This window comes from Lonchura striata, chromosome 2 (assembly GCF_046129695.1).
Source record: "Lonchura striata isolate bLonStr1 chromosome 2, bLonStr1.mat, whole genome shotgun sequence".
NCBI lineage: Eukaryota > Metazoa > Chordata > Aves > Passeriformes > Estrildidae > Lonchura > Lonchura striata.
In genome coordinates, this window is record NC_134604.1 from 112,103,871 (window position 1) to 112,110,446 (window position 6,576).

Genomic DNA, 6,576 nt, shown 5'->3' on the forward strand with positions numbered 1-6,576 from the left:
TGGCTCTGGGTTGGTTTTTTTAATGCCAGTTCAAGCTTGTGGATGTGTTAGACTGTAAGAAAGACCCCTGGCTGTCAGTGTGAGTCTCTGCAGCTCTTCCCATGTCTCCAGAAGGAGGGAAGGAGGCCAGTCCTGCCAGCATGGGCTCCTTGCTGGGGGTTCAGGTGCCTCCCCTGCACACAGTGCTCTGTCCTCAGCCTCGTCTCCTTACCCCAGTCCAGCAGCACGGGGTGACTTCATCTTGCACATCCTCCTCACGTGATACCCAAATTGCTGCTATTGCTGGCAGATCCCTGCCTTCCCTTTCCCTTTTGGCAGCCCCCTCAGAGGAGGAAAAAGGGACCTGGATCTGTCCCAGCCTGAGGGCAACAGGCCAGCATCCCTCCCATGCATGAAGCCATTTCAGCAAGAGGCCAAAGGCTGCCCAGGCACAGAGAGCTGCAGGAAGTGCGAGGGATCAAGTTCCACCTTGCAGGAGCTGGACAGGTTCAGGAACGCCTGGTGAGGTGCAGCAGGCTCTAAGCAGGCTTCAGCTCCCAGCCAGGGCAGCTCCTGAGGGAGCAGAGCTCCTCAGCACCTCGGCAGCAGCAGCAGCAGCCCCAGGCTGGGGCTGGGAGCAGGGCACTGCCCAAACCCCATTTCTGCAGGAGCTCCTGACAGCTGAGTCACAGCCTGATGACAGCCCCGGGACCGAGCTGCCCCTCCTCGTGGGTCACCAGCAGGAAAATTACTGGGTACAATCAGCTGTGCTGGTTCTGCAGATAAAGGGAGGACTTCAGCCCAGGAAGGTGCCTTGTGAAAGCAATAAATTCTCTCTGGGGGAGGAAAAAAAAAAAAAAGGCAGCAGAACCACCAGGCCAGGCTCGTGGTGTTGCTGATGGAAGTGCTGCTAGCTTTTGTCACGTGCTGGAGGATGGTGGGTGAGGGCAGAGCCCACAGCAGCTGACTCCAGGGCACTGAGAGCAGCCAACTCACCTGCCACCACCCTGTCCTATGGAAAAATCCACCTCTGCTTCGAGGAAAAGCCAAGTGCTGTTCACACTGCGGGTTCCACTGCTCTTTCAAGAGCTAAAAACTCGCCATGGTTTCTCTCACGCCTGCCAAATAACATATTTGGGGAGGTCAGTGCCTCCTCCAGTGGCAACCAGCTGGGTTTGTGTGCCCAGACAGGCAGGGCAAGGGCTCTGTGGGCACCCCTGGCCCTGCATTCCCAGCACTGCAGGTCCCTGGGGAGGGCAGGCAGTGATTCTCAGTGAGATGCAGCAGGACACAGGAACGAGCTGAGCTGCCCCATGGCACGAGCAGAGCAGCTCTGACAGGGAAGGGGGGACACACGGTGTGGTGGCAGCTGCTCGTGCCTTGTGTCCTTCCAGGAGCTGCCAGCAGCTCTGCTCTTCCCTGGATGTCCCTGGAGCCTCCAGCAGCAGCTGCAGCATCAGGGGAAGCTCCTCAGATGCACTGAACACTCCATGGGTTGTACTGATGCCTTTTTGGGGCTACCTAAAAACAGAGGCCAGACAAAATTAAGGAAGTAAAAAGCAGTTCTATTTATGGAAGGATCTTCAGGTGCATTTTGGGCAGACAAAGACCCCCCCACACCCAGGGGCTACCCAAAATGGATATGGGTTTTCATGCTTTTATACGTTTGATCCATTTGCATATTGGGGGTTAATATTCCAATTACAGCTTCAGGTAATGAAGTCATTTACCCCAAGTTTGGTTCCCCCCCAACTCACTCTTGTTTATATTTCTCAGGGCCTGAGACCGTGAGGTGTCCTTGATCTCCAGAACTAGGGAGGAATTGTGTGACCAAAATGTGAAGACAGTAGCTAACACTGTATTTGGACTTTAGAGCTATGCATGAAAGAATTACAGGATTACAAATATATGAAAAATATAAAAGCTAAAATCCTAAGGTATCAGTACAAGCAAATGGTGACCTCTCCTGAAACAGGTGGGTGTGATCAGGTGCTCCAAGGCAGTAACAAAAATGTCACTTTTCTAACCTATTCCTGCCTTGGCCTGGGACAGCTGGAATCATCTTTCAGCTGCACTGCAGTAAGACTTCTACACCAAGTGTGTTTAACAGGTTAAAAAAATACTTTAAACAGCAAGTGACAGCCTCCCTTTTCCCCAGATTACCCACATTATTCAGATAGCAGGTACCATCACCAGTGCTCCAGCTCACAGGCCAATTCAGCTCTACCAGCAGCAGTTTTAACCTTATGCCCTCACAGCAAGATGCTTTTTCTCTGCTGGCCAAAAAAAAAGCCAAGAACCAAGGAAAGCCTGTTCTGCCCTGAATTACTTGCTAGGCCCTCCCAAAACATTCCTAATCCTTCCCCTGTCATCTTCTCAAGCCCTGATGTGGAGTTTCAACTGCTTTGATAAAGCCATTTTGAACATTAAATTACGTGGGAGGGAAAACATGGATTTCTTCCCTCTTGGTACAGCAGAATTAGGAACATTTTAAAACCAGGTTGTCTCTTCTAGGGAAAGAAAAAAAAAAATCAGTGGTGAGGGTGACTGTGGTCACTCCAGGTCTTTCCTCCCAAGTGCCTAAGAGTAAAACCCAAGTGCTGCATCCCCACAGGGAGGATGGTGTGGGTTGGAAAGGATCTTAAAGCTCATTTCATTCCACCCCTTGCCATGGCAGGGACACCTTCCACTATCCCAGGTTGTTCCAAGCTCCCTCCAGCCTGGCCTTGGGCACTGCCAGGGATCCACCCTCACAGTAAAGATGAGGTGAGAACTATAAAACTCCCTCTGCAAGGATTTTTTGGATGGTGTTTTAACAGCAGAGTCCCTCTCCCTGGGCGTGGAGTTTTGTGTCACACCCTCTCATGAAAGCCCAGAGCCATCCCCCATTCTCAGCTGCCTCCCCCCATTTTTTTGGCTCTCCAAATTGCTCTCTCCAGTTGTTGCTTCCCAGCTTGGGGGTGCTGATGTTTCGCCAGTGGAATCCTGCAGGTTAAATGCTGCAAGGCATTTAACTTAACAAGGCATTTAGATGGGGCAGTGCAAGCCTGCTGGGGAATGAGCACCTGTGCCCTGTCCTGGCTTGTGCTTTTTAAACTTAGTGACACCAGCACTGCAGAACAGCAAGGTAAAATCAGATTTTCTGATGTGTACAGGCTGTGAAATACCTGGTGTTCCTGTGTGGGTGGGAGCATGGCAAAGATTCCAGTGCAGACCCCAGCCCAGCTCCTCCTCTGCTCCTAACCCAGACACAGGCAGAGCAGGAAAACCCACACCAAAATACCTGCTGACCTCAAAAAAACAAACAAAACAAAACAAAACAGAACTGTGACTGTAGGGCTGGTGATGCTGAAGAGCCCAAGTGCAAAGCAGCTCTGTGGATGGTGGTGGTGAGAAAATATCATGGTTTAAACCCAGCCAGCAACTAAGCCTGAGCATTCTGGTCAGATGCAGTGAACAGCTGTAACCTTGCCCTCCCCAAAAGGAGACTTTTTCTATTAAAATCGCCAAACTTGCCACTTAGACCTTTTTTTTTTTACTTTTAAAAAAAGTATTTAATTTAAAAATGCATTTCTCTAAAGGAAGCATCTTATTTCAAAATTGTCTTCTGTCCCTAAAATACCCATCTAAATCTTGTTTCTTTGCAGATTGAAAAGATTCCCATTTCTTGCAGTTTGGCCACTAAAAGGAAGAATCTTATTTTTGAGCACACACTGCTGCAGGAGACAACCAGGAAGGGGTGGCAGGGTTATTCTGTAACTACAATGCCCAGAAAACATCATTCTTGCTGGGGTTGGGGTTATTTGCAGACTCTTCACAGGAGAGCTGCATGTTCTGTGTCACATCAGATAACCCATAAGAGTTTTCTGTGATGGATTACCTCTGGCAATGTTTTCCAGAGAGTTCATTTATTGCAAAAAGACCAAAGGTAAAGTCATCCCTGTGCTAATACACACACCAGTCTTGTCTTCAAAGGTCTAATTCCAAAATAAGCATTCTGACAAGCCTTACTGGGGAAAAGAGAGACTGAAATTCTCAGGGGCTCTTCCTCTTCAAACAAAATCTGCATCCATGTAATTTCCTGATCCCCAGGAGCTGGAATTTGGGAATCACCATGGAGCAGAAGCTGTTCAGTGCTCTCAGCTGCTTTAATAGTAAAGCAGTTGCATGAGAAGCAGGAGACAGAGGTTTAGGGCTGGAGGTGGCGCAGAGACTAACCCTGGGATCCCAGAGGACACAGACAGTGCCCACCTCAGCACACTGTGTCATTTCTGTCACCACTTCTGCCTGATTCAGCAAGGCCCACGCTGACGCAGATGAGCCGGGTTTAAGTTCCAGTGCGAGACACGAAACCAAAACAGCAACTAAATCCTACAAGCGGCACCAAACCGCTGGGGGAAGGGTTCAGAGCACTCCTGAACCCTTAAGCACGTATTAAAACAAACAATAAATTGCTTATCTTCTCTTTTATACCCCAGTCACCTCCCCTCGCAGAGCAATCAGGTGCTGGGCACAGCGAGATGTGGGGCAGGACCCAATCGTGTCCCCTGCCACCAGCACATATTAACTGGGGCTGAGGCTCAGCTCAGACACTTGCCTGACGGGCTGCAGGGGTGAGTAGTGGCTCATCTGTTCCCTCCCTGGGAAATGGGGACCCTCAGTGTGGTGGGGAGGTTTGGAATTTGGCAGCCCCTGCTCCCCATCCTGTGCAAAGGCTGGTTCTCACCCGGGGAGTAGCTGCGCCTTCAGCAAGCCCTGAATGAATCAGGCAAGCAGGGAGGATTTGGCTTCACTCTACGAGGTCAGTGTGGTGGGGGAGAGGATCTTCTGGAGAGCTTGTACAACTCCATGCTTGGAGGTTTTCAAGATCTAAGGAGGGCAAAGCCCTGAGCAGCCTGGGCTGAATTTAATGTGCTTTGAGCAGGAGGCTGGACTGGGACCTCCCGAGGTCCCTTCCAGCCTGGGTCACTCCATCATTCTGTTAAATTGATGCTATATTTTTCATATATTTGTAATCCTGTAATTCTTCAATGTATAGCTCTAAAGTCCAAATACAGTCTTGCTCAATGGCAGCAATGCTATTTCTTTAGAATAAGGCAAGAAAAAGGCATTTTGCCTCTAATGGAGCGAGCTTGCATGTCTGTCTTTCTGCCTTGCTGACTTCATCTACGTTTTCCCTCACTTCACTTAATGAGCATCTTGATTTTCTTTCCCTTGAAGTTATCAGAGCAGTCTGATAACCTGATAACTGCAATCTCCTATCTGCAGAGTGCTCTGTAAACATTAGCCTGTGCTCCTTGTCATATATTTTCATTATGTGGCAGCAGCTGGGGGTTATCATTCCTGGTCTCTTGGCCTGCTTCCCAGTTCCAGTGGAGATTTCCATTTATCCTTTGCCCAGTCTTGTGCCCTCTCAAGATTCTCCATTCAGCAGCAAGTAACGGGGCTGTGGGGACACCTCAGTGGCTCAGGTGTATTTGGTGGCTGACCAGAGCACACCTGAGCCTTCACCAGGGACTGGGAGTAGTGTTGGGACACAGGGAAGAGTTTTTGGTAATCCAGAAAGGATGTGTCTTCACTTTGTGATCTAAAACTGCACTGGAGGCAGTGTGGGGAGATGTTTGCACTGGACATTGCCCCTCTCAGCCATCCCTGGGATGTCCTTTCTCCTCATCCCCACCCAACCTGTGCTGATGGATGTCACTGAGACTGGCAGCAAGGGACCAACTCAACCAGTGCTGTGCTAAGGCCTCCAAGAGTCCCAGATTCTTCCCATCCTTTGGTGCCATTTCAGGCCATCTGCTGTCTCATTTTGGGCGTACCACACTTCAGGCAGTTTTCCAAGTTACCAGAACTGTGGGGTTTTGACACATATTAATGTAAATATGAATCCAGACTCTGATCACAGAAACGCAGTGATTTGAGAGTGTTTTGTAATGGAAGGAGGATATTCATGCCATTCCTGCAGGACCAAGAATTACCCAGCCCTTGAGGCACTCTCCAGCAGAGGGGAATGTTGACTAAATGTTGACTAGTCAAAGGCCAGCCCTTGCTTTTTTTTTGTCTAATTACAAAATACTACCTAAACATATGAATAAGAAGGATTAGCTACCGCTCTAAAACTTCTTAGTTTTATATATATTACTATATTCTAAAACTTTAAACTCGAGGTTTTCTACTATGTAATATTACACACTTTTATTCAAACTACACATATATAATCTTAGTGCTATTATTCAATTTTGGAAGTTTTCTCTATGGCTTCAGGTTAAATGAGGTGTTCTCTTGAGAGTCTGTGTCATTCAACACAAAAAAAATCTAAAATTCTCAATATCTAGAGTTCTAACAGCCAGCATTTTGGGTGGTGACTGCTGAGCTCAGTTGTGAAAGCGTGCTGACCACCTCTGATACCCTGTGGATTATCTCTTCTTTACCCACAGGTGACTTTTGCTCCTTCCCAGCTAATTAGATAGGTAAACACAGGTTTGCTTTGGGAGATATACTCAAGGCCAACAGAAATCCTGGCTTGCAAGGAAATGAACCATTTTTTCCCCTTTAATCCCTTCCAATGAGCAGCAGTGGTGGGGAAGAGCAGTG